The 27,737-nt window shown below is 53.0% G+C and overlaps 1 long non-coding RNA gene across 3 annotated transcripts in view; it reads left to right on the plus strand.

Moving 5' to 3' along the window:
* Positions 1 to 27,526, plus strand: part of LOC114206503 (uncharacterized) — a 44,986-nt gene extending 17,460 nt beyond the window's left edge. For 2 of the 3 annotated variants that reach the window (XR_003608644.1, XR_003608645.1), the window contains 9 exons: positions 1,086 to 1,172; positions 2,969 to 3,106; positions 12,545 to 12,780; positions 13,015 to 13,606; positions 14,860 to 16,945; positions 21,064 to 21,308; positions 22,454 to 22,617; positions 23,180 to 23,374; positions 25,320 to 27,526. This is a non-coding gene — a long non-coding RNA (uncharacterized LOC114206503). The remainder of the gene's footprint in view (positions 1 to 1,085; positions 1,173 to 2,968; positions 3,107 to 12,544; positions 12,781 to 13,014; positions 13,607 to 14,859; positions 16,946 to 21,063; positions 21,309 to 22,453; positions 22,618 to 23,179; positions 23,375 to 25,319) is intronic. The other variant, XR_003608646.1, reaches the window with a different exon arrangement.
* Positions 27,527 to 27,737: the final 211 nt, after the last annotated feature.

Genomic DNA, 27,737 nt, shown 5'->3' on the forward strand with positions numbered 1-27,737 from the left:
CTCTGGTTCCTCCTCATTTTTAGGTCTCAGTTTTCCTGACCTCCTTATTATTAATATTATCACTTGCATCCTATTATTCTTCATCATGGCCACCTGCCCATTCTTTCATGGTATTTCATGGAAGCTCGTAATTTGTAAATACGTATTTATTAATGCTTACTTAAATCTTTTTTTGTCCTTTTCACCGGACAGTATGTTCTGTGAGGGAAGGGACCATGTCTGCTTTTTTATTACCTAACGCAGATTAGTACTTGATAAATATGTGTTGACTGGATGGAATGAAATTTGTTTCATCTAGTTGTGTAACAGTAGAGCTGTAGCCCTGTTATTCTACTGCACTGTCTCCTGTTCAGACCTGTTTGAGTCTGTTCCATTCTGCTTTCGTCTGGTGAACCCTCTTCTACCCTATTCTAGTCTGTTCTACCTCGTTCCAATCTGTTCTGACCTCATCTGTTCCACCCTGGTCGATTCTGTTCCAGCCTGTCCTGGTCTAATTCAACTGTTCTGTCTCCGTCCTCTTTTGTTCTGTTCCATGTTCTTCCAGTCTATTCTGCTTTTTCCCTTTCTACTTCTTTCTGTCCATCCCGTACTATTCTTCTTGGTTCTATTCTATTGCATTCTGTTCCAGTTCATTCCTCTTGCTCTATTCTGAGAGATTTATTCTCATTGTGCCCCATTTCATTTCATCTTGCCTCAGGGCTTTCCTTAAGGTGTTAGAATACCTGCTTTGTGCTCAGTCTTTTGATAAGGACCTGTGAGACTATAGGAGAAGGAGATGCCATCCTGGGCATGAGAGAGCCCCTGTAAAGGGTGAGTAAGTGGTAGAGAGGAAAGCAAGAGGTGGTCATGTGGATCTAAGCTGAGCCACGATGGAGAAGATTTGGTGGAGAAGAGAGGATGACAACATGAGAGAAAGCAGGTAATAGGCCTAAGTGTTGGTGACACACTGAGGACACCAGCCTGAGAAATTTAAGAGGGAGCCTCGGGTTAGCACAGGCGGAGGGTAGTGAGGAATGGGAGATAAAAGGGCAAAGGTAGATTAGTCTCCTACTGACTGGCTTGTTGCTCCGATGTTTTTAAACAAGGGTACTCCCATGGTTTGAAGATGGCTGTTGGGACACCATCTGGCCTCGAGACATCAGGAGAGGCAGTGTAGTCCAGTAGGTCTTTGGGTAAGTTGCTTGGCCCTTCTGAGCCTCAGTTTCCACATCTATAAAATGGGGAGAATAACACCTACTTTGGGTTTTGTGAGGAGAAACAGCTTAGCCTCCTATGCTGAGGGTTGGACAAGCATTCAACCCAGAGCCTGACCCACCATAGGATCTCAGTAAATGTTCACTGTCTCATCTCGCCCCATCTACTGAGTAATCCATTCTTATTTTACTAGGTTAGCTCTGAGCCTCAGTTTTCCCAATAGTGAAATGGAGACAGTGTGGAACCATCGCGAGGTGTTAGAGGGGCACTGTCTGAGTTAATGTTCTTGCTTTGAGCTTGAAGAGACCAAATGCACCATCAGTGTTTGTTGATCAAACGGTTGATTGTAGCTTCCTTACAACCACCATAATAACACTTAGCACAGGGCTGGGAATACCGGAGGTGCTTCATAAATACCCAGGGATTGAAGCAAAAGTGAAAGAATCTGAGAAAGTGGCAGGTGGGTTACCCCTTTCCAGTGCACACCAGGCAGGGGGATGCTGGGGCTGAGCCCATGAAATTTACACCAGACTTCCAAATATATTCAGAATCAGGGAATTAGGAGACAACGGAGGAGGCTGCCAAAAAGAATTTATCTCGGAAGTGGAGCTTGGGGAATAGCACTAATATTTTCGGAAATTGAAACTCCAACCATGAAATTGCCTATCATTTATCATACATGGTCTCTCAAAGGGGAAACGGAAAAGCATTTAGTCTTATTGCTTTTTAAACACATGATTGCTGAGCACAGCCATCCAAGCTGCAGTTTTAAGAGCTGATGTGTCTGACAGGGTCCTGCCAGGCCGTCCCTCCAACGTCATGTTAAGGCTGTGCTCTGAAGACTCTCCCGTGTCAAGCGCCCTGGGCTGCTCATGGTGAGGGTCCCACCCAGGCCTGGCCGGCGCCACTGGTGCCTTACTAATTCTGGCACGTGTCAGAACCTCCAGATGTTCTCAGATCATCCCCAGTCCCTTCTTTGTGCCCAGCAGTCATCTCACTGTTAAAGGCTTCAATACTTTTAGTTTCAAAATGCCCTTTCAAAGGGTCCACTGTGTTCCCCTTGTCCACCTTACCTGCGGCTGACCATCACATGTCTCTCTCCCCCAAACCGACTGCAGGGATTTGAGTCTCTGTGTGCAACTGGCTTCTGGGCCTCTTTGGGTGGAATGCCCACAGGCTCATCACATGCAGCATGCACCGTCTTCCCATGCCCCTGGCCAGCCTCCCAGCCTCCCCTGCTTGGCGGAGGGCATCCTGTGGCCTCGATAGCTGGGATTGGCTCTGGGGCCCAGACACACAATCACTCCATGTGCATCAGGTGCCGTTCTGCTGCCATGTGACTCATCACAGCTGATACCCTCACTAGGGGCAGGTCCTGACTAGCAGCCTTTGTGTGGGGAGGGGGGGGCACTGTTTCTTTGTGCACTGCTTTCTTTCTTTTTTTTTTCTTTAAAGATTTATTTATTTATCTGAGAGCGCGAGAATGAGAGTACATGAGAGGGGGGAGGGTTAGGGGGAGAAGCAGGCTCCTCGCTGAGCAGGGAGCCCGATGCGGGACTCGATCCCGGGACTCCAGGATCATGACCTGAGCCGAAGGCAGTCGCTTAACCAACTGAGCCACCCAGGTGCCCTGTGCACTGCTTTCTATATGAGATAGTGAAGAGGGAGCGAGAAGATGGGGTAGGCAGGGGCCAAGCCCTCTTCAGCCACCCTTCTGCTCCCAGTAACCTTGTGGGGAAGACAGGGATGGCAAAATTTTTGTCCCCATTTACAGATGATGGATCCTGAGGTTGCAAGAGCATGGGTAAGTCATCCAAGGCAACCACACCGGAAGTGCTGACCCAGGGCTTCTGACGTCCAGCACTATGTTCCTGCTCCTGCACAGAGGAATGCCCCGGGACAGTGGCATATGGTGAGAGAAAGTCAGAGGACATGAGTTCTTGCTCCCCTCCTGTGTTGCCTGCTGCTCCGTACTTGGGTGGGCCCTGGGGAAATGGGGGTGATACTGCAGCAGCATTTCCTGGGACTCTATGTCCCCCCTGGTCATTGCACTCTGGCCCATGGCTTTGGATACCATCTCTGTGCTGCTGATGCTCAGACCCTCCCCCCACCCCCACCGTGAGCTTGGCAGCAGATTGCCAACTGCCTCCTGGCTGCCTCCTCCTGGAAGTCCTCCAGGTACCACCAAGTTGAACGTGCTTGCTTTTTGGGAATTCTGAGTTCCATCTTGGAAATCTTCACATCTAGACCTCGTTAACTTCATTCCCACCCGAAAGGCTTTTCTGAGTGAGGTTTTATTAATTTCTCTCTCACGTTTCTTCAAGACTCACCGCCAGCAATGGTTATGTAATGAATATGTCTTTGTACGTCGTCAGTATTCCGCTTTGTCCTTTATGCTATTATCACCTCTTGTAAGACTCTTTCACACAAATGTCTGCTCCAGTCCAGTCCTGGCTGGCGCTGGGGGTGGGTGGACTTGAAATCTCTTGCCATAGTAACTTTTTCCATTTATTAAACATCAAGCCTCAAAAGTTTCCCTTTATGTCTTGGTTACCAAGAAGCTCAGAACATTATGAAGTGTTCAACCCTAGTCATTTTATTAGCCCACACTGTAATATATGTTCTTCTTCTCTTTGTACATTTTTTTTTTATTGTGGTAAAATATACACAACATAAAACTTGCCATTTTAACCATTTTTAAGCGTACGGTTCAGTGGTGTTAAGTACATTCATATTGTGCAACCAGCAGCACCACCCGCCTCTAGAATTCTTTTCATCTTCCCCAACTGAAACTCTGTCCCCATGAAACACTAGCTCCCCATCCTGCCCACCCCTGGCCCCTGGCCACAGCCATTCTACTTTCTGTCTCGATGAACTTGACTAGTCTAGGCACCTCCTGTGAGTGAAACCAGACACTATTCGCTCTTTCGTGACCGACTTGTTTCACTTAGCATAATGTCTTCAAGGTTCTTCTATGTTGTAGCCTGTGTCAGGATTTCCTTCCTTTTTAAGGTTGAATGGTGTTCCCCTGGATGTGTATCCCACATTTTGTTTATCCATTCATTTGTCAATGGCTGCTTGGATGGCTCGCATTTTTTTGGCTGTTGCGAACTCCACTGCTAGGGACGTGGGTGTACAATGACCTGTTCAAGTCCCACCTCCCAATGCTTTTGCGTCTATGTCTGCACGTGAATTTTAATTTCCTATTTTAACAGCTTTATTGGCTGTATGCCTGTCAATATGAGAAGCAAATACACCTAACCGTTTTGACCAGCACTGTATGTCTGCCCTAGTTCTAGGTCCTTTACCTATGCTGTATCTTTTGATGTATTGTAATCTCTATTTTACAGTTGAGAAGTTGCTTCTTTTTGGAAAAAGGAGGTGTAACGATGATAACAAAGCTATTAACTAACTAATCGAGCTGCCTCTGCTTTCCTCAGCCCACAGCAATATGAGTCCCTCCACACACACACACCGCCCCCCCCCCCGCGCCCCTATTCAATGGAAATGCTTTGGCAAGGTCATTGGGGGTCTTCAGGCAGCCAAGCCAGTGGAAACCAAACCTGCAGCTGCAGCTGACCCCATGACCACCCGTCCTTCCTGAACCTTCTTCCTTGGTGTCTGGGATACCCTCTGTCCTAGGTTCCCCTGATTTCTTTCCTCGGTTGTCTCTTTGTGGGGTCCTTTCCCTCCACTGACCTTCAAAGGCGGGCAGTCTCCATGGCTCTGTCCTGGAGCTGCTGCTCCTCTCACCCTTTCTGGGTGATCCCTGATCTTCCTGCCATTGTGGTCACTGCCTCTCCTGGCAGATGGCTCCCCAGTCTCTATCTCTAGTCCCGGGCCACCCAACCCTGAGCATCCCACTGGCATATCCAGCTGCCGGGCCGGTGCATCTCTCCCTGGAATGCTCCACAGTGAACTTAAATTCAACACGACCCACGTGAAGTTCATTACAGCCCGCCCCACCCACTGCCCCATCTACCCGGCTGCTTGAGCCACCAACCAATTAGCTAGATTTCAGTTTATCATCCTGCCTCGCCAGTCTTACCTCCTTGGTATTTCTAAGGCTGGCCTTTCTTTAGTCCTCTTTCTAAGATCAGGCCTCATCTTCCCTTGCCTGGAGTATCCGAGCTGGCTGGGGACAGGTCTTCCCTTCTGGGCTTGCCCTACTCCGACTCATCTTCCCCGGCTGTCGGATGGGCTTAGCTCGCACACAGAGCTGGCCGTGCCACTGCTGTACTCACAGCCCCCCGGGGGATCCCCGGTAGTGACAGGATAAAGTCTGAGCTCTGAGGTTGGCATTTACTCCTCCACAGCCCGGCCCTTGGCTCCCCTCCCGCCGGCCTTGCCACTGTGTGGCCCACACTTTCCTCGATCGAGTGTGCGCTGAGTGCCTACCCCGTGTCAGCAGCGAGGGGCCTGTGGTGACGGGGCTGAGAGCAGGGTGCCTGCCACTGGGGGTGGGGGGAGAGACGGTCACCAATCCGGGGTCACTCAGTCTGGTCTGTTTCATGATGGGAAAGCATGGGGGATAAGGAGTGTTCCATACCGGGCACTGGACCTGCTTGGCCCCTTAAGTCCTGACGGTGATCCTACGCTCCTTCTCTGTCTCTGCCATCTGGCGAGCTCAGGCCTCCCTGATTTCTCCCCCGGGGCCTCTCCCATGTCCTCCTAATTGGTCTCCTCTCTTGATCTCCAGCCCACCCCACCCAGTGCCACCAGAACATCCTTTCTGAAACACATCTGAAGACGGCTGCAGGAAATGGCCAACGTCTTTGATCGAGCTCGAGGCCCTTCACAGTGAGGGTCTTTTCTTTGCCCCCGAGCTGCCCTTCCCTCCTGCTCTCGGCCACTGGCCACGCCCCACTGCCCGTCAGTTCCCGGCTGGGGGCGCGGGAGCGGGGCTCTAGCGGTGGGCACAGAATGCCCAGTGAGAGATGGAGACAGGAGCTGCAGGCCATTCTTTAGCATGTTCTGCAGTGAAGGGGAGCAGGAAAACCAGGATGGGCGCTAGGGAGAGGTGTGGCGATGAACGGAGCTTGTTGTTTATTATAGGGATCCTAGAGCACGCGCATCCTGCCCGGGGTGACCTAGTGGACAGAGAGAAGATGGGGGTGCAGAAAGAGGAGACACCCGGGTCTCGGAGTAGGTGAGAGAGGTGGGATCCAGGCCCCACGTGGAACAGGGGGCCTTGGGCGGAGCAGTGGCCACCGTCCACTCCCTGGGAGGGAGGGAGCAGAGACGGGGTGCAGGTACGGGAGGGGTGCCGGTTCCCTGATGGGAGGATGAGGGAGTTCTCTCTGGTTTCTACTATCTTCTGAGCAAAGCCTGAGGTCACTGCGGCGAAGGGTGTGTGGAGAGGAGAAAGGACAAGGCATCTGTTTGGGAGAACAGGGTCGTGCCGGCCCAGGCAGCTGCGCGGCTGAAGTGCTCCTTTGAGATTTGAGGCCACGAATTTAGAGGAAAGTCATTTTGCTTTCTCTGCAGCTGCATCTTGCTGAAGGGTGCAGGTATCACATACGTGTGTGGTTGGATGGTGCCGAGCCGGGGCATGGCTTCTAAGTGTGAAGAAGGAAGGGAGGGGGATTGTGAAGGGTGGACATGAGGGCCCCAGATGGGTATTGATCCTGGGACAGCGGTGGTTGGTGGCCGGAGGGCTCGGTGAGGCAGAGGGAGTGTGATCCGGAAGGATAGCAGGGGGCAGGTGGTCCCAGGTGGGGGGCTTAAGGTGGATATTTTGTAGATGGTAAGGTCAGGGTGTGATGCCCAGGGCCGCCGGGTGGATCCGATGGCTGGAGTCAGCCAGGAGGAGGAACAGAGAGGCGCCCCCCTGTTGGATCGATCCTCAAAATGGACGTGAAGTCGCCCAGTGGGGGTGTGACCCAGGGGGGCAGTGGGTGACCCTGCCACAAGGATGGTGGTGAGAGGTAAAGTCACTTGGCATAGAATTCAGAGGAACTGGGGCTTTCAGAGGGGGAGGGTGGATCAGAGGGCACCTGCCTCCCCTCCCAGCCCCAGGTGATGGGGGATATGGGAGAGACAACAGCCTCCCCTAGGGAGGGGGCGGGGAAGTGGTGTGTGTGTGGGGGGGACAGCCAGGTATCGGTTAGGGCAAGAAGTTCAGAAAAGACACTGGGGAAATGGGGTGTTAGGGATGCTAGGCCCCGAGTCCCCGGAGCTGAGGAGGGGTGGCTGGATACCTACGTCTCTGCGCGGGGCTCAGATCCTGCTCTACGAAGGAATGTACCAGCCCCATGCCTCTCTTGCTTCTGGTTCCTCAGCAGCAAAATGGAGTCATGGTCACTTGCTAGTGAATGATAAGGATGCTTTGGGACGAGGGTGTGGGCCCAGCCCCGGGCCTGGTCAGGCGGCCCTCCGGTCGCGCCTCACCTGCCGCTGATGGGCACGGGGTGCCCAGCCAGGCGAACCCACCAGGTGGCAGTGGGAGGTTGTTGGTCCTGCCGGCCTGGGGAGGCCCCGCCCTCCGCTCTGTCCAAGTTGTGCTGGTAAGAGATGCAATGCATTTTGAGGACGATTGAACACTGGCAGCACCGTGTCTTGGCAGGTGCTCGCGGCACAGGTGCGTGGGTCACTGTGAGGCGTGGGGAGGTGTGTGGGGATACAGCGCTGTGCTGGCCTGGGGGCAGGAGCCGAGGGTGCTGGCCAGAGGTGGGGCAGGGCAGGTGGTTCCATCGGGCATTGGGAAGAATCCTCGAGGCACCAGCCTATGCGGGAGAGAATATTGGCATTCTTTAAACTAAATTAATTTGGACTCGGAGTCCCTAGGCTGTCAAAATGGGGAAATTCAACCTAGTGGCACTGGTTTCCATGGAGATGCCCACTGGCCTTGCCCTTGTAGATCCTTCAGAGCCAGCTTTACTGGAAGCTTTGCCTAGCATTGTGAGGCCCGGGGCCACCAGGAGTACCCTACACCACCTTTGCCTGTCCGTTTTGCAGAGGAGTGGGTGGAGACCCCAGGGGCCTAAGGCTGGTTAGCCTGTGCAGAATGGCTTGTCTTCCCACGACTTCTTTCTTATCTGGGGCCAAATCCCTAGAGGACAGATCACGAGCCCACTTACAGTCAGGAAAGGTGGTTGGTACTGTGGGCAGGGGAAGATAGTCCTGACACTGAGGAGGGACAAAGGACATTTTGGAGGAAGCAAGATCAGACCAGGACCTGGGAGGAGGGGGGGGGGACACTGTCTCCCTGGGGACAGTGAGAAGGGAAGGGTGTTCCTTGGGGAGGCAGCAGCAAGGACAAAGACGTGGCAGTGGGATGAGCTAGCACGCTTCCAGATCACCGAAGCGTCTAGCCTGGCTGCTTGTGTTGTAGCTGGACTTAGGTGACTCCCTTCCTTGGACCCTAAGCTGGTTGATTGGAGGGAAAAGGGGTCCTCATCTGGCCCCCTCGGGTGTGCAGTTGGGCTCACTTAATCTCCTCATCAGCCCCAAGGGGCACATGGTATTGGCTCCGTTGTGCAAATGAGGAAAATGAGGATCAGCCAGAGGCCTTTGAATCCAGTCTTGTGCCTCCCTCTGTTCACTTGGCTATGGACAAAGCGGGGAACCATGTTGGGCACCCCTCACTAAGCACCACGAAGAGGGGAGAGGGTGCCCTGTCATCCCGAGGACAGCCCCCAGGAGACTGATGGTCATTTGTCCTGAGGGGCAGCGGGCAAGACTACAAAGGCAGAAGCCCACTGGGACCCTAGCTCGCTGCCCGGACCTCCTTGGATGGATCCGTTTCCTTCTGTCTTCCATTTGCCATCACTAGCAGGAAGGGTCTGGCCGGCCCCTCTCCACGCCCCTTCACCCCCATAAGCCTGTGCTTCGTCTGTTGCCTCCAGTCTGTTTGAGGCTGACAACTTGGTTCACTTCTGCCCCTGTGACCCTCCCCAGCCGTGGATTCATGCTTCTTCAGCATAAACATTTCAGGATCTGGGAAGTATCTCAACCAAGTGGCTGAGCCATGGGTACCAGCCCCATCCTTTAGCCAACTTTAGGGTCTGAATTCCCCACCTGAAAGCAGACATTCATCCAACATTCATCCAACCTGTGATGGGCCCACTAGGGCTCTGAGTAATGGGAGCTGTCGTTGACCGAGTGCCTCCTCCATGCAGACCCCCCCCAGCAACTGCATTGTATGTACCCTTACACTCCCCCTGTCAGGATTGGAATTCTTTCTCCATTCAGCCCAGAGAGGTTAAGCAACATGTCGAAGCTCTCACAGCTTGCAAGAGGTGGAGCTGGGATTAGAATCCAGAACCCTAAGACTCCAGTGCCTGGGCTCATGCTGTGTGACCCATCACTGAGACACCCATCCCTGGTTGGGCCCCAGGATCCAGGGACATCCCATATCCGCACCCCTGCCCCCCGGGGGGCACTGCTGACGGCATCTCCTCCACCAGGCTAGGGGCTCTATAGTCCTGACTCATAAACTATGAGGGACCACGGCCCGGCAAGGAGAGTCAGACCCACCGAGCAGTCTCTCCATGGTGTTTGCGGGTGGGGGCCTCCCTTCCTGGCTCAGGCAGGCAGGCGTGCACCGTGGCTGTCTCCAGGCGGCAGTAGGATGAATACCTGATGGTGATTAGCTAAATCATAACATCGCTCATGCCATGCATAAGTGATGAACCAACTGGTGCCAGGCCGTGCTGAGCGGCAGTGGGCACCCCCCCTCCCCCCAGCCCGGAGAAGCCACCACAGTGCTGCCTCCCTGTGTTATCTGGCACATCAAGTGCTGCGACAATGAATATAGATTGACCTTATTATAGCAGCCGGCTGCTGATGCCAGGCGCAGCCAGGCATACTTTGCACAAATTAAAGGTGTCAGCATGTAATTTACGGTTCATGGCAAAAAGGGGTGGGTGGGGGGAGGCACCGAGGCAGGTAGCAGGGAAGGTGGGCCGGCTTTGGGGCTTGCACCAGGAGCCCACGCACTAATGACAGGAGGTGCCGCCGATGTGTCATTTCATTCCGGTTTGCACGTTTTTAGCTATTCCCTGCTCAAGGGGAGCAACCCCCCCTCCTTAGCGCCACCCCGCCCCCCACAAGCTCTGTGTGTGTGCGTGTGTGTTTTTCAGCTAAATTACTGGTTTTACCTGAAGAGCGTAAAGGAGGTGTGCTAATTTACGGCTCAGCAGATAAAGCTGCAGTGTGGGGCGCTGTCTGGGAAGCCTGTAATACAACATCATTTGACTGACACACCCGAGAGCAGCTTGACATCTCGAGTTGGGCCTGTGATTAAAGTGGTCGTCTTCCCCCCCCCCCCCCCCACGTCCCTGCTCCGACACGGGGAACAGATTAAACTCGAAGCAATAGATCTCGGTTTTCTTGCCATCCCACTGATATTCACAGTACACAGTTTGACACAAAGAGTAAGTTATACATCACAAACAACAGCCTCTGCTCTTTACCGTCCAGAATTAATTTTCCATTTGCTAAGCTTCCTGCTTTTCCAAGCCCATTTTCCTGCCGCCGAGCAGGGCTCCTTTCTCGAAAAGGCAGGGGAGGAAAACCTCAGGTCAGGACAGGACAGGGATGGCTAGCTTTGCCCCTGGGGTTTACAGATGAGGAGAGCAGGGCCCTAAGTGGGGAGCTGACTTCCGGCAACGGTCCTGTGTGCTGGTGGCGGCGACGGGGCTGAAAGCCGGTCTTCCGTGGTGGTGTCAGGCGTGCCACCCCCCGCCCCAGCCCTGCCCAGCCCCACTGGAGTGGGGAAGGTGGGCGGGGGTGTGGAGGAGCTGGGAGACTGCCGGGCTGCCTGAGTAGCTGGTTGTTCTCCGCTTGCCTCCCACCCACTCTACAACCTACAAAACTCTCTCTGCCCTTCTCTGCGCCCCAGGAAGGGACCACTAGGGGCTGCTGGGGCCTCTGGCTGCCGCCTGGGCTTGGCCAATGGAAGGTACCAGAATGAAAAGGGAAGGTGGGAGGAGAAAGATGGGTCTTCCCCCTCTGCCACCGCCGTGAGGCCGTGGCCCTGGGAATGGCCACCTCCCTCTGTGACTGCGCTCTGGGGCGGGGCAGCGGCCCCTGTTCCATAGCTCCAGCTCCCACTGGGCTCTGACAATGCCGTCTGCTCCTGCCTCTTTAGGTGTGAGGCTCCAGCACCGCCTGGCATCACAGAGCCTCGGGACCCCTTCGGATCCCCCTGCCCCCATCCGCCTCTGTCAGCAGCCCCTCCATTCCTGCCCCTCCCATTGAACCGTTTGTGGGGAATTCTGTTTCCTGGGAATTCCGTTTCCTGCAGGACAGCACCTGGCGTCATTTGAAATGTTCCGGAGAACTCTGAGCAACACCTAGTCTTTGTGGAGGACCCATGCTTGCCCGAGTCCTCTGCCTCCAGGCACACACCGGGCGGCAGGTGTCCAAATCTCCCATGGCAACCCAGGAAGAGTCAGGGGCCCTCCGGGAACCTTCCGGCATTAACCCAGCTGTCCTGTCGCGGCCTCTGACCGCCCCCTTCCACCAAGCCCTGCAATAAGTGCTTGCACACTTCACCTTGGGGGAGTTCACAGGGGCCACGAGCTTGGGACTCACTGGCTCCAGGGCTGAGCACATTTCTCAATGCTGCGTGGGAGGTTCACCTCGCCGAATCCACACAGGACACACACGCAGACACAGGCACAAATGATGAAATGTCTTTTGGGAGCAATAAGAGGAGTGTGGGTGAAGAGGCAAGGCCAGGAGCGATGAGCACTGGAGGTGGCAGATGGGGTGAGTAAATCAGGGAGGGCGTTCGGGAGGAGGTAAATAAGTACCGAAGACAAATGGGAATCTGGATGGAAGCATGCTGCTGGGAGCTTTCCTAGCACCCCTCTGTAGACAGGTTGTACCAGAACCACCGGGTTGGGCAGGGGTTAGGGAATACGGATTGAATATGGACCCCCAGCCTCACCTCTGACTTCCTGAATCAGAATCTCTAGGGCTGCAGTCTGAGAGAGTCTGTTTTCTTTTGAGGCAAATCTGATAGGCAGCCCATCCTGGGAAGCACGGCCCCCCCCTTTTTGCCTAGGGCAGCACACAAAGGAGGTGTAGCTAGGCTCAGGGCCCCACGGCACCTGATTCCACAGCTAGAGCTTGAACCCAGGCTCCCAGCACAGTGCCCAGCCCTCCACTCATCCAGGGGGCAGGGAGGGGGCATAGCCCCCCAGACCCTGGTCTCACAGCACTCCCGCCTCCCTCCCCTGGCCGCCCCGCAGCCCTCCTTCAAGATGGCAAGCAGGGGGTGGATGAAGGTGGTGGCAAAGCGAGAATGCTCCTGGAATAACATGACATTTAGAAATATGAATCAGCTGGCACTTTCTGTTTTCTCCTCTGCACCAATTCCCCCCACCCCCACCCCCACCAGGCTCTGTCTCCAAGCTGCAGGAACAGCAGGAGGCCTGGACATCCAGGCAGGGAGTGGAGCCAGCAGGGGGCCACCCACTTGGAGGAGTCGATGGAGTCTGAGATGACGGTACAGACCCGGGCTCTGGGCCAAGCGCTGCCCCTTCATGCTGTGTGACTTTGGTCGAGGTGTGGCACCTCTCTGGGCCTCGGCACTGGGACATTCACCGTCACTCCTGCCGTGTGAGGGATGACCCTGTGAGTCTCGCTCTATCCCCAACCCCCTCTTCTGCCCTGCTGTCCTGAAACGCCACAGCTAACGTGCCGTTCCTTTGGTCCCTGAATGACTGGAGCCCAGGATGGGGCAGAAGTGAGGGCGCTGGGAGAGGGAGGGTGCTAGAGGTGGGGCAGACAGGCCGGGGCAGAGAGTGAAAGGCCAATGGCTCAGAGAGGTGTCTCGGGTGCCAACCTCCCTGTCTTTCTGTCTGTCAGCTCAGGAGCCGTGATGCAGAGGCAGAGAGCACCCTGTGCCCCATCAGCTCCTGGCTCCGTGTCAACATGTGGGTTGGCAATAGTGAGCCAACGGTACCCTTGTGGTCTCCAAAATATGAAGGTGGGTGGGCATTCCTCAAGTCTGGCTGGGACAGCCCCTCAGGCAAGGGAGCCCGGGCTTCTGCCTCACCCGCCCCAGCCCCTGCAGCAGCCCGCGGAGGGAGGCAGCTCTGTGTGTGTTTGCACACCCCCACCCCCAGGTCAGGCCTGACTCCCTGCATGTCCCCGCAGGCTGACGCAGGGCTGCGCGCACAGCAGGTGCCCCAGGGACATCCACTGCACGGCGTCTATGTACCCCCACGGGGCCCTCTCAGTCCTGCAAGGCTTAAGGCTTGTTCTCAAGAGGGTCGCCCTTGAGCCAGGCTCCTTCCTGGCCCTCAGTGACCACATCTGTGAAATGGGGGTGGCGGTCAGGCTCACAGGCGGAGGAGCCCTTCCTGCTCTTGCCCTCCACAGGTCCCTTGCTTCAGGAGGAGAGCGAGCGGGAGTGTGGCGTTAGAACACAAGACAGCTGTGCCTCATTTACCACCATGTATGTAGTCAGACAGGGCTGGCATGCATTAGGTGCTTGGTTAGTGTCTATTGGGGGCGGGCGGGCAGAGTGGAAAGGAAGAAAGGGGGTGGGGAGAGAGGTAGGGTCAGGCTGGGGTGTGCAGCCCTATCAGCTGGCTCCTGCCCAACCCGCCTCCTGATGAAGGTCACCCTGGAAGAGATGATGGGAGGGACCCTGGAGGAAACTTCCTGCAAAGCAGAGCTCCATTCTAGAGACTAGGGAGTTCTGCTGCCATTCTCCGCACCCCTTACTCTGAGGAGCCCTCCAGCCAGCAGCAGGGACTCGGAGCTGAGCACTCCGAGCCCTGAACCTTGGCAGACCACCCCACCCCACAGCCCCACTGAAGGTGTGTGAGTTGTAGACCCCTGTCTAGGAAGGATGGGGTTTAGCTGGCCTCTGAGTGAGGGTGGGGATGTGGGTGGCTTGTTGAGAAAAACGTACCCCGGAAGTGGGCAACGTAAGAACGGGGAGACTTTCTATGCCTAGGAGCCCAGGGCCCATTTGTGGTTCCTCACCTGGCTTTGTTACCTGCCACTAGCTCTTAACCATTGATCAGAAATAGATGTTTGCTCCCCTGTGTGTGACCTGGCAAGTGGTCAGAGCACCCTATCTTGCCTGGGGCTTGTCTCCACCAACATCCTGGCTGGCCGTGCCCCGAGCACAGGCAGGAAGTGCCCCGAGTCCCCTCTGTAGGTGACAGGGCTGCCCTGCCCTCAGCTAGCTGGGAGAGTTTATGTCTTGTGATTTTGTTTTCAAGGCAAATTTCTTCTTTGCTCTTGGTCCCTTTTTTTGTTTGTTTGTTTCTCTTGAAGGCCCTCGGGGAACAGGAAATGGCCCAGAAGCATTTCCTTTCCCACCCTGTACCCAAATGCTGTTCCCCAGAGCTGCGGGGTCTTTGATGGCATATGTTGGGTGGGGAGGCCATTGGGACAGGGTGGGCCCTAGCTTAGAACCAGAGCCTCAGGGGGCTCTAGACACGAGAGGAAACCTCGAAGAGCTACAAGCAGGCCATTTAACTCCTGAGGAAGCAGGAGTCCCAGGGAGGCCACTGGACTCACCTGGCGACTTAACATTCCCCATTTCGTAGAAGAGGAAACAAAGTCTGCCCAGGGTCGTGCCACAGGGGGGCAGAGCTCTGCCCGGAACGCCAATCTCTGGGCTCCTTGTTCTCTTCATGTACCTTCATGTGCATGATTATTTATAAAGTAGCTGTGATTAACCCTGCTCTACAGATGAAGAAGCTGAAGCTCAGAAGAGTGACATACTGGGCAAATAATTACACCTTCATCTCTACTGAGATCAGATGCCACAGGTCCAGTGGGGGCCCAGGGGTTGGCTCCTCCAGGAAGCCCGCCAGGAGTGTTGCATTCTCCAAAATCTTAATGAACTTATTTTGAGGGACAAAAAAGAAAAGAAGGAAGGAAACATGCATGAGATGCTCACTCATTGGCAAGTACTGCACAGGTACTCATGGGGTCTGGACCATCCTGTGTAGGGCTCCTTGTACAGATGTGGATGTCAAGGTTCAGAAGGCTCAGGCCCAAACCCAGGGCTGGCTAAGTCCCAAGTTCAATGCGCTTTTCTCACGTAGTCAACCCATGGTTTATTATTCTAGAATTGATTCCTGGGTGCTTGTCTCTGCAACTCAGCTCTAAGCCCACCGACTCCAGAGATTCTGCAGACCCGCGGCCTGGCCCCGGGGGCAGTCAGCAAAGACTCAAGGCCTTGAGAAGGCAGAGGGGTCATGGGCCCTGGAGCAAGCAGGCGGGGTTCAAATTGCTCATCTGTCACTTAGCACCGTGACCGTGGGTTCTCAAGTTTCCACTCAGGGCTTTAGCATCTTCATCTCTAACACAGTAGGGGTAATAACCCCGAGTCTCCGGCTCACCACGTGATGTGTTGGGGAGGAGATGAACTGTGAGTTTCAAGCATGAGGCATGGCCCAGAGCGGGTGCACAATACAGAAGAGCTAACTGCTCTCATCAGCTCCCAGTGTGCACTGGGTGCCCCCCACTCCTGGTTGTGACCTGGCCCTCCCGTCCTGGAGGGAACCTGCCTCCTCTGCTCCCCGTGCTCTAGCTCTGGGCACCCAGGGGCCTGTTCGTCTTTGTGTCACTAGCTGTGGGTGGCTAGTGTGACCCTGCCCTGCCTCCCGGCTCTTCACCCTGCGAACCAGGTGGGGCTCCTTGGTGCCTCCAGCCGCCCAGAGGGAGGCAGGGAACTCAGTGAAGGTGCTGGCCTCCCCCTGGCCTGCTGGGAGCTGTGGAGGAGCCCTGGAGATGGTCTCCTGGCTTCACAGCCAGGGGTGTGGTGGGCAGTTGCCAAGGGGACCAGAGCACCGCCCTGCAGATTTGCTGTAGACTGAGGCTGGTGGCGTCTCAATCCCCAGGATGGTGGCAGCCAAGCCCCCAGGCAGGGTGGAAGAGGGGGCGGGGGTAGGGAGACGAAGCCACTTAAGTCAGCCACCAGGAGGTGTGATGGGCAGAGCCTGTCTGCATGATCTGGGCTTCTGGCTAGTTCTCCCATCCTTGGTCTCAGGTGGCAGTGGCCCCCTTGGGTGCTCAAACCAAGCTGACCTCTCAAAGGGGAGTTTGGGCCCATCTGAGGCAGGAGTGCTGGGACCTGTAGGTTTTCTTCTTTGCACTCAATCGTTACGTGGAGAGAGGTGCGGAGGGGTCAGAGATTCTTTCCTAAGCTGCTGCTTCCGTATCTCTCTATATACAACCCCCTGTGAAGCTCTGAGCCTGATCTTGATGAAGGACGTTCTTTTTTTATCTGCGGGCGTCCATTTCCCGGGGGCGGGTGGTCCTATTTTATGATCTCCAGGGGGAATTATCCTCATTTGATTGTTTCTTGCTCCTTTCTGTCTCCCCCACTACTTTGGAAACCTCCCCACAGAGACTGCGGGTTTTTCATCTGTGCTGGGACCCCAGTGCCTAGCCCCAGAGGGGCTCGGTAAGTCTCCTCTACAGGAATGGGAGGCCCCGTCATCAGGCCAGGCTGGATAAGTGATGGCAGGAGCAGAGGAATATGAGGTTCATTTAGAAAGTTCTTCTGACCATCCAGGGGTGTTCATGACACTCAGCTCGTTAGATCCCCTGCATAAACTGCAGCAGGACCAGGCCCACGCCCTGCACAAATGAAGGTTCCTGAGACCTGGAGAGAGGAAGCATCACAGGCCAGATGACACCACTGGCTGGAGGGACAGCAGCAGGAGTGTGTCTCCCTGGCTTGAAGTTGGATCAGGCTCCTGCAACAGTGCACAAAGGGGTCACATTTCCACCTGGAAATGGAGCCTCAGGCTCCTGAATCAAAACCGTAAGTCCTAATGGGGCAATAATAAGTAATAGTAATATATCTCTGTAACGAAGGCCAACAGATGAGGAGCTGAGGCCCAGGGTGGTGCCCTGGATGGCTGGAGGTCACACTGCAAATTAGAAGTGGTCTTTGGGGGGCGCCTGGGTGGTTTAGTAGGTTAAGCATCTGCCTTCAGCTCAGGTCATGATCTCAGGGTCCTGGGATAGAGCCCTGCATCGGGCTCCCTGCTCAGTGAGGAGTTCGCTTCTCCCTCTCCTTTTGTGCGCTCTCTCTCTCTCTCTCTCTCAAATAAATAAATCTTTAAAAAAACAAACAAACAAAAACAAGTGGTCTTTGGATTTCCTATCCATCAGTTTCTTGGCTTGCCATGTAGGGTGGGCAGGCCGGAGAAGTTAAGCTTGCCGGGTCTCAGATGAGGATCTCAGAAAAGGTCGTGAGGAGAGAGGGCCAGCCTGGCTGCCTGGAGTTTGTTCTTGGAGCCCCTGGGCAGGGGTCAGTGCAGGGAGGAACCAAGAGCAGTGGCTCTAAACATTTCAACTTCGGCCTCACTATCCAGGAAAAAAAATCAACTACCGATATATGCATATGTATTTTTTTATTCATTACGCAGGTTCAAATGCAATACTATGTTATGTATACAATGAAAATGCACAAGTACAGACGTTTTTAAATGAGATTTTTAAAATGTAAAAAACCATCTTGTTATTTTTTTCCCATGGGCCAATTGCCTTGCTCAGCCCTGGGGGTCACGCACCCCCTTTTGGGGAACAGGGACTAAGAACATCGGCTTTGGAGCCCAGCAGACCTCTCTGTGAATCCAGGCTTTTCTGGTCATTACCGATGTGGTTTTAGGCCAGCCTCTGGACCTAAAATGTTTCTTCTTCTGTAAAATGGGATAACAAATCCTACTTTGCTGTGTGGCTTAAAAGAGATAATGGGTCCAGGGCCCGGCAGGCGGCAAGAGCTCACCTACGGTAACTATGGTGATGATTATCATGATGAGGCTTGCCCTCTCTTGCTGAAATTAATGAAATTCAACTCTACATACCACGGGCCCACAGGCTGGTTTTCTGTGCTGTCCATGATCACAGGGATGGCAAGTCATGACCCAGCGTCAGTTGGGAGTACATGCCCCTTCGCCGAATCCCATGGCCCCAGAGTCCATATGGACAGACTTGGGACCTGGCTCAAGTACAGCCTGTTCAGCATCCCTGCCGGATGGGGCTGAGCCATGGGTCAGGTGTCAGCCTGCACTGTGTTCCTTTTAAAATAATGGAAGTGTCAGTTTGAGTTCACGGGCTGGTCACGGTTTCGATCCCTCCCGAACTTCATAAGGCAAGTCCATGAATTATACAGTGCCGGAGCAGACGGCGCGAAGTACGGATGCATCACAAGCCGGGCTTAATAAGGACACTCCAGCTATTCTTGGAAGGCATTTGCAAGTCAAAAATATGGTGCATGGAGATCTGATGTCGACTTCAGATTCTGAAAATTTCAGCTGGGTCAGCAGTATTTTATGTTAAATCCCATGAACAAAAATTAAGACATGACAAGGGGGCACCGTACTTTGTTTTGTTTTTAATTTTAATTTTTTGATGATAGCACATACGGTCCGATGCGCCTGCTTTCTCCCACCCACCTCATCGGCCTACCCTCCAAGTAATGTCAACAGACATCTGTGTACTTCCATGGACTCATGGTACAGATGGAACATTCCCTTGTTGAGGAATTAAAAAGTATTCCTACCAGGGCGCCTGAGTGGCTCAGTTAGTTAAGCGTCTGCCTTCGGCTCATGTCATGATCTCAGGATCCTGGGATCGAGTCCCGCATCAGGCTCCCTGCTCGGCAGAAAGCCTGCTTCTCCCTCTGCCTCTGCCGCTCCCCCTGCTTGTGCTCTCTCACTCTCTCTCTGCCAAATAAATAAATAAAAAATCTTAAAAAAAAAGACTTGCTACTATAAAAAGAAAGAAAGGAAGTAAATATTCCTACCATTGGAGTTTTGTGCTAAACAGTGAGACGATTAAAGTTTTTCTATTTTCTTTCATATTTTTCGCCAAGATTTTATATGACTGATACCAGCTATTCTCCATCATATGTGTGTACCAGTTGTTAGAAACTCAGTCGAGAAGGAGGAAAGAGAAGAGAAACAAGGATTTTACATTTACCGAAAAATGGGGACTGATATCGGTTTAAAAAAAAAAAAACACACAGGGGCGCCTGGGTGGCTCAGTTGGTTAAGCGACTGCCTTCGGCTCAGGTCATGATCCTGGAGTCCCGGGATTGAGTCCCGTGTCGGGCTCCCTGCTCAGCAGGGAGTCTGCTTCTCCCTCTGACCCTCTTTCCTCTCATGCTCTCTATTTCTCATTCTCTCTCTCAAATAAATAAATAAAATCTTAAACACACACACACACACACACACACACACAAACCGAAATTGCACTGGGGGAGGAGAACCAGAGTGAAAGTGGGAAGGCAGGTCTCTATCTAGGAGGGCAGCCTTTCATAAAAAGACAGATGCCGGGTCCCAGCAAATGCAGGGCTCCTGCCCGAACTTCCCTGATAGGTTCACACGTGGGTTTGTTTACAAACACAGTATTTAGGGGAAAGGCAAGCAGGCGTCAGTCAGGAGATGAGGGCGGATCAGAAGCGGGAACATTCAAGATGCCTCTGTGGGCCTCCTTTTCTGGCCATTGATGACAACAAAGGACCGTGGCTTTTCGAACTCCCTTCCTTGGAAACTGGAAAGTCAGTAGCATCTTCATGTACACAGGGCCCTGGTGTTTCTGGGAACCGTCCAGTGTAAACCCACTGGGGCAGTCAGGAGGGTATTTATGGCAGCAACAAAGTGCAGGAACATTCTGTGAGTCAGAAACCTCGGAGGCTGGCAAAAGTCCCAGTGCTCAGAAGGTGTGCAGATCAGCACTTCTCAAACTGAAATATGCAGAAGAATCCCCTGGGGATCTTGTCAAAATAAAGATTCTGATTCTGGGAAGGACCTGAGATGTTGCATTTTTAAAAGGGGCCAGGGGATGCTGACGCTGCTGGTCCATAGACCACACTTTGGGTCAAGAGGATGGAGACCGGGTTCATTCTTCCAAGAAGTACATTCAGATATGTGTGTGTCAGCCGTGGGATCTGGCACTGTGATGGGGACATAGAAAGGCCAACACCTGGCTTGTGGCTTCATGTCTGCTTCCAGACCGGTACCCTAGATGGTTGGCCCATGTAGGATGCAGGGCCCGGGATGCTGGACAAGTCATCGGCAAAGGACAGAGCGCCGGGCCATGCAGGAGAAGAACTGGGTTCTCCTGGGACCAGCTGGCTCTACCACTCTGCTGTGTGACACTGGGCAGCCTGCCATAGCTTCCTGTTCCTCATCTGCGTGGGGTGAGGGGGCATCCCTACAGCATTCCATAAAATTGAGTAGGGTTGAGATTCCGGGGCTGGATGATGCCCCAGGCAATAGCAGCTGTGGAAAGAACCACATAACTATGGGTTCGAACCATGGTTCTCGTAAGAGTAATGCGTCCTTGGGCAATTTTGCTCATTTCCGTGAGCGTCGGTGATTAGGACACTGGCTAGGTGACCAATGAGCATGAGCCCAGGCAATCAGGAGAGAGAGATGTGGGCACTACCCCACTGCCTTTTCTCTTTCCTCTTGTGGCCACAGAGCTGGCTTCCCCAAGATCAGACATGACAGCCTCAGCCCTGACTGAAACAGGCCTCCTGTCCTGTCTCCCAACCAAAGCCTTCCTGTGTGAGGTCCTGGCGGGTTGGTGTCAGAGTCCGCATGCACCCAGGATAAGTCTGTCCTCATCTGGCTGGTCTTCAAGGGGAAATTGGCCTGCAGTTGAATACAACATCTCATCTGGGCCAATCTGACAGATAGATCTACTTCTCCATTGTATGTCTCAGTGTTCCAAGGGAAAATGGAGTAAAGCACCTGCTCCCCTTAGGGATAATGTGAACCCAAGGAGGACACTGAGAACGCAGGCTTACTAAGCAACCATAATACTTGCCTCCCCCTGAGACTTCTTTCAAATACCTTCTTTCATGGAAATTCGTTCATCTCTCTAGCACCCATTTCTCCATCTAATAACAGCCCCAATTTTATTTAGGGTTCTACCCTCCCTCACTTTGGTGCACGGGTCTGGTTGAGACTCAGCCACGGCTCTTGGAGCGGATGTACAGAGCAAGCCTCAACCAACTGGATGTACAGAACAAGCCTCCTCTGGCCACAGTGATTAGTTCAGTGGGCTTGGCCATGTGACACCAGCTGGGCCAATCAGAACGAGTCTCTGGATATTTGCTGGACATGTGGTTCTCCATCCCCACTGTCATCCATTGCTGCATCCTTGCCCTGGTAAGGCACACTTGTCACCATCTGTTTCCTCTGGTGTCTACTGAGATTTGCCCTCCAGTCTGGTCTTTGGACAGTTCTTCCCTTCTTTGTTGACATGGGCTGGGACACAACTGTGTCCTTATCTGATCCCACAGGACATCCTTTCCTATTGTTGTGGGTCCCCTGGGAGTCCCTGCCTCTCAGGTTAGCGCCGCTCTTCTCTACAGGCATGGAGACGCCCATCTGTTCTCTGCACCGGTCTGAGTCCACATGTCTGGGATCCTCCACCAGACAGTTGTCCTCCTCCAAAGTTTGCTCTCATCCAAAGGCTCCTCCTTTTTTATTCCTCGAACTTGTCAGAGACTCTGATTCTGCTATTTCCTCTCCCACTGAGATTTGAATGTCAAGAAGATTCAGGAATGTGGCTCCGTCTCCCAGCCTCGCACCTCAGCAGAGCCCTGTCCTGCTCTCCTCTCTGCCTCCCGCCCACCCGCACCCACCTTCCATATCCATAGGTAACCTCTGACCGGACGGCAGTCTGGCTTCGGTCTTTCCTTTTTCCATTCTACATTGTATGCCCCATTACCTTCAGAGCTTTGCTTCTGATGCTAAAAATTAGGCATTTAGAACTTAAAAGCAGTTCCTGCTAATCAAAAGCCTTAGCTTTCAAGAACTTGTCTCTGCTCTGAGTACCAAAAACCTGTTTTGAAATGAAGAGTTGACTGTTTCTCTTCACACCTCGCGTTCCTGATATAACAATCCTAATAACAAGCCTAAAGGCAAAGGCATATTTAAAGACATGTCCAGAGGTGTGGGAAGTACGATCATCCTGCTGTGGCATCAGGGATATTCTCAGCTCCCCGAGGCCTTCCAAAGTTCTTGCAGGGGGTCAGGAAGAACCAATTTTGGAGTCAGGGCCCCAGTTCTGCCACTTAATAGTTGCACAGGGTAGAGAAATCACTTCAGTTTTGTAAGTCTTATTTTCCGCCTCTATAAGATGGCTATTTGTTACTGCACCACATTCTTGCCTCTCCTGTCTAATATACTGGATTGGGGCTGATTTAGAAAGTAACCTTGTGTAATGGGGATTCCCTGGGCTTCGACTTGTCTTCTTCTTCTTCTTTTTTTTTCTTTTTCTTTTTCTTTTTTTTTACTGGTTTGCACAGGGATCTCTGGGATGTCATGGCTGGAGAGAGAAAAACGTACATGGTATTGGACACTGGATTTGTCCATCTGGGTTCTCAGAGCTCAAGGAGTCAGGAGTCATGATGGGAAGGACCGCAGGGAATAGATTAAGGATCTCCAAGACCACTTGTCATTGCTGGGTAAGGTAAGTGCCAACTTTACAGAAAGATATAAGATGCTTATATTTATTTAATCACCACAAATGTCACTATTATCACAGATGACTTTGATTTTTAGGAGATAAGGAAAGAAATATGTTACATTTCTGTTTTGTGCATATGCTGATTGAATGGAAAGTTTATACCAGAGGCCAACTTAAAGACATATAAATATTTAATTGTTTGTATGTATATATACATTTCTGTATACACAGTATGTGTCACCCGGAGCACTGGTTTTCAACTAGGGGTCAGTTTTGCTTCCCTGGGGACATTTGGCAATATCTGGAAACATTTTTGGCTGTCCCGGCTGGGGGATGGAGAGTGCTAATATCGTTAAGTGGGTAGAGGCCGGGGATGCTGCTCAATATCCAGTGAGACACGGACAGCCCAGTTATCTGGCCCAAATGTCGATAGCGTTGTGGTCGAGAGCTCCTGACAGAGACGTATGTCTGAAGGCAGGAGTCTGGGGCAGCGTGCGTGAAGGACGTGGAGCTCTACACCTTTCTTTAGTATATCACTGACACATCCGCTTGATTGATTTAACAGCCCCTTCCTGACCGACTTATCTAGAAAAAACACAAGTCACAGGCCGGGGAGAGACCGGACCTCATGGCCCTTATGAGACACAGCCTCTGCGTTCCTGAGGATGCCCATGGAGCCAGGCGCAGCTGTCGGTTTCTCCCGTGATTTACACCTAACGTGGGTGTGGCACACCTGGGCTGGACCTGCACCTGTGGAAAGGTAAAGGGGAAGGGACGAAGGGGAGCTGGAGAGGAGAGGCCAAGTCATTTCAGAGTTTTGTGAAGATCTGAGTATTACTGGCACATCATTTAAATCGTTGCCCCCAAAAGAACTGCTCAGGTATCGTTTGTCTATAGACGAAGACATCGAGATACATGGCTTTGTGGCTATACGTAAGATATTTATCTACATATATAAATTTGTACACACGTGCAACGAGGCAAAACATTTACTACCCTAACAGCTGCCACCGAAATTCCCCGGGGAATAGGCATTGTCTTTGAGAAATGTCCTTGATGAGCCACTGAACTGGAGAGAGACGCTGAAGGCAAAGTTGTCAGCTGGACCCCCAAATAACAAAAATGGAAAAATTTTAACTTTTGCTTCTGAAGGGGCTGGGCAGGAAAACAAAACAGAAGACAAAAAGAAAAAGAGAGAGAGAGTTGTAAATAAGATGGCGAGATGGGCACTTCTGGGGGTGGCAGACCCCGTGGAAATGTACGGTGTGGCAGGGAGGAGTCAGGGGGGCTCTTAAGGAGTCAGGGTGTGGCTCTGTATTACTTTGCCCCTTTTCTAAATGAAAAGAAAAAAAAAGATGAGTGTGGCTCTGGGATGTTTGTCATGCCGTGTGCTCAGAACCATAGAACCATATTAGGACATCTCTCCCAGCTGCTGCTTTGGGGGGCCGCATGTGCAGCCTGGGGAGACGGGGCCTTCCCAGAGGCAGCAACTCGAGCAGCAGGAAGCAGAGGGGCAGCAGCGGGGAGGCCTGCAGGCAGAGGCAGGCCCAGCACCCCAGGAACCAGGGGAAGTCTAGGGGAAACGCTGCACCCCCATAATGCAAGGATCCATGGTTTCAGCCACACTGATCTAGATTTTAATGTTGGCCGGGGAGCTCCAGCTGACAGCCGGGACACCACACATATTCCAGCAAATGATGAGGCCAGGTGCCAACTTATTTCCAAATCCTGGTGCTGGAGATACTGGAAAAGCACTTAGGTAAAACAAAGGAGAAAATCTGAGGCAGACACAAATTCACTAGGAGATTCTAGACGCAGTTGCAGTAACGGGACTACTAGCAATTCAAGGAAGGCTGATTCCTGAGATCGATCACATGTTTGTACTTCCAGGCCCAAGACATTCCAGAGTCTGGGATGGGGGTGGAAGGAGGTGTGAGTCAGTCACGCACTGCTCTGGGCTGTCTAATCCTCCCTGCAGGGGGTTGTCGGTGAGTCCCCACGGCCTCCCAGGGCAGCGTGAGCAGCTGGTGGAGACAGGGCACTGTCGGTGGTCCCTGCCCGGGTCAGCCCACGCTGAGCACCTCAAATCATCAGGGCAAGCTCCCCTAGCTTCTCTTCTCTCACCTCCGCAGGGCCTTTTAACTGGGGACTCAAGTTGGGCATTGTCGTCTGGCCCTCAGCGTCTACTGTCTCCTTCTTCTAGGGCATCTTTCTCAGCCCCAAAGTTTGGAAGGATAAACAAAACAAAACAAAACAAAACAGCCCACATTTCCCAGACTCCCTTGCATCTAGAGTTCTGAGAGTGAGTTTGGTGCTGCCAATCGGATGCCACCAAGCTGAGCTTTGAAAGCAGAAGTGAGGCCAGCTTTCTGTCACGTTTAGCCCATGACTGTGGGTTAGCAAGGTTGGGACTTGTGGGCTCACCGGCTGCCGCGTCTCCGTGTCTAAGCGGCTGCCTTGTTGGAGCCAAGACAATCAGTAGCCATGGCTTTGCGACCCCAGCTTCTCATCTCCAGACTGAGAGCACAGAGTCCCTGATTCTCCACCTTCCTGGCTGGGCCAGAGGCAGCAGCTCCCTGTGGTCAGCTCTGTGGTGTCTGCAGACATGCCTGGATGCCGGGGCAGGAACCCGCTGCCCCTCCAGGCCCTCCCTGGGCCTTGCTTTGTTTTTAATCTGGTATTCTATCCCTTTCTGTTTCAAATAGCTACGCTCGTTTCTGTTTCCTGCTGGCTGACACAGAACTTTACAAAGACACCACCGGACCGAGGTGTGACTTCAGAAAGCCACAAAGGAGGGAGAGGCTCCAGTCAGCACTTCTTCCTCAGCTTCTCACAGAAGAGGGGACTGTCCCTTCTGCTCTGGGCCCCAGGCTGGTGAACTCGGAGGGGGCATTCTCTCCCAGGTTGTGCAGGTGCAGGCTGGCCCTCAACGGAGAGCCCCCCCGCCTTAAGTTTGACACCCTAGGTGCCTCCGGTGCCTCATGCTCGTCCTGGGCCCACCACAGGTCTAACCTGGGGGCCTGGGTGACCTTGGTGCCGAGCTCGGAGACTTCTCAGCCTGCACACATGCTGTGGCTTGAAGAACAGAGTGTAAGGACCTCCTCGGAGGGCTCTCCAGTCTGCCCCGCACTGTGCACTGTGTCTGTGGGGCTACAGCTCCCCAAGGCTCGCCACACTCCCTCTGCCATGCCATCCTTGTCCTGGCCTGCTGGGTGATGGAGGACCTTTGGCCTCAAACTTAAAATGGGTCTCATTAGCCACTTCCATGGAGCCTCATCAGACGCCTTGGCGGAATGGCAGCTTGGGGCATTACTCCTCAAGCACTTCATGCCCAGTGCCCAGAAGCATGGTGTGCGAAACAGTGGAGGGGAGAGTTCTGTGCTACTCCAGCTGGTCAGATCCGCTGGGAGAGCTGCATTTCCATAGGGCAACCAAGGGGCCCGGGCCACTGAATGGGGAGTGGGTAGCAAAGGGCTGAGCAATACACCTGTGTCCGAAAGATGCTCAACCTGATCAGAAAACAGGGACGTGTAAACTAGAGCAGCAGGGCCCAAAGGTGCTTTTTGCACCTGTCAGATGGCCAGTCCCAGTACCTGGGACCAGAGCTGGGTATTTTCTCTCCTCTCAGCACTGGCCAAGCTGTTAGCTACAGGACCGTGGGAGGGCAATGTCAAGGGCAGAACCAGTGTGTTTTGGAGGGAAATGAAAGTGGGTTCTTCTCTCTCAGATTCATAACAGGTGTGGAGCTAGCGAGAGGCAGACGATGGAGTGGGTCCCCAGCGTCACGTTCCTAGCTCCTCTTCTCCCTCTAAGGCTCGAGGTGGGGGAGGGAGTGGGTGCCGAGGCTGGCCTTGCAGGGTGCGGGTTCAGGACCGGCTTAGCCCAGAGATATTGGCCTGAGAACCTGTTCACACAGACACACTCTTCCTTCGGCCCCGGCTCAGAGGAGATTCCACCCTGGGTGTCCGTGCAACCCTGGGAACTCCTGGAAATGCATCTGCAGTGGAGACAGGACGCCAGCCGCAAACAGCCTGCAGCCTCGGAGGACGCATGGCTCTTGCCCATTATTACCGGCCGGAAATGGGTGCTGGTGGGGGGCTTTATCTCAGTTCTGAAAGTCCGATGATGTACGCCCTGGCTCAGGTCCTCGATCCTTGAGCGCCGGTTCCCAAACTCCAAATCCCCGACAGCCAAAGATTTTTATAACTCACCTGGTGGCAAGTCCCAGGCTAAAGTGATGTGGGGTTAATTTATGGTCTTAATTACTTACTGTATTATTTCATTATTTACTTTAAATGTTTATATGTTTCCCTACAGAAATATTAGTGTGTTGGATTACGGGGTGTTTCTGAGAACACGCGGGTGTTACATAATCTACTCATATACACACCGTATACCTTTTCTGAAACCCTACATTCCTGAATGTTGAGCTATCTGGCCCTGAGATCAACTATAGTGGGCTCATATTATTTCCATTTTACGTACAAGGAAAACTCAGGTTCTGGGAAGAATCAGTCATCCTGCCTGATACCACAAAGCTCCTGAGTGACAGGCAGACGCGAACCCAGGGTCTTCTGACGGTCCATCCTGCACTCTCAGCCATCAGGAACAGGGCCTGTGCTTCTTAAATGCATGTGAATTCAGAGGTTAGAACAACTATGGTTTCTGTGAGCGCCTTTTAAAACCCTCTGTTCCGAGAACAAGGGCACAACACCGAGACCGCCCAACCACAAGTCCCTGATTGGATCTGGCATGCGAAGGTCTTTGTAGAGCCCTCTTAGTTATTTTTATAATAAACTTCAAAAAGCTTTCTGTGCTTTGGATATTTATTCTTTCTGGACATAGTGGCAAGCAGAGATTTATCCACAGAAAGCCTAGAGTTTAACGAAGGCTTTTGTACTGCAAATGTGTTCCTGTGACTAAAATAGAATAAACTCGTGGGTGTTTCTCCTTGTCCCCCTCCGTGTCATCCCTCCCTCACTCCGAACCCTTGCTTGTCCCATGCTTCTGCCAGCACCTTCCCTCTGATCCATTCATGTTCAGTAATTAATTTATTCAACAAACATTTATTGAGTCCCAGCGGCTGCCGACAGTGCGGTAGAAGAGGTTTTATGGTTTATTAG

The sequence above is a fragment of the Eumetopias jubatus genome, unplaced genomic scaffold (genome assembly GCF_037043125.1).
Source record: "Eumetopias jubatus isolate StellerSeaLion01/CBP00866 unplaced genomic scaffold, mEumJub1_p1.0 scaffold_7, whole genome shotgun sequence".
NCBI classification, from domain to species: domain Eukaryota; kingdom Metazoa; phylum Chordata; class Mammalia; order Carnivora; family Otariidae; genus Eumetopias; species Eumetopias jubatus.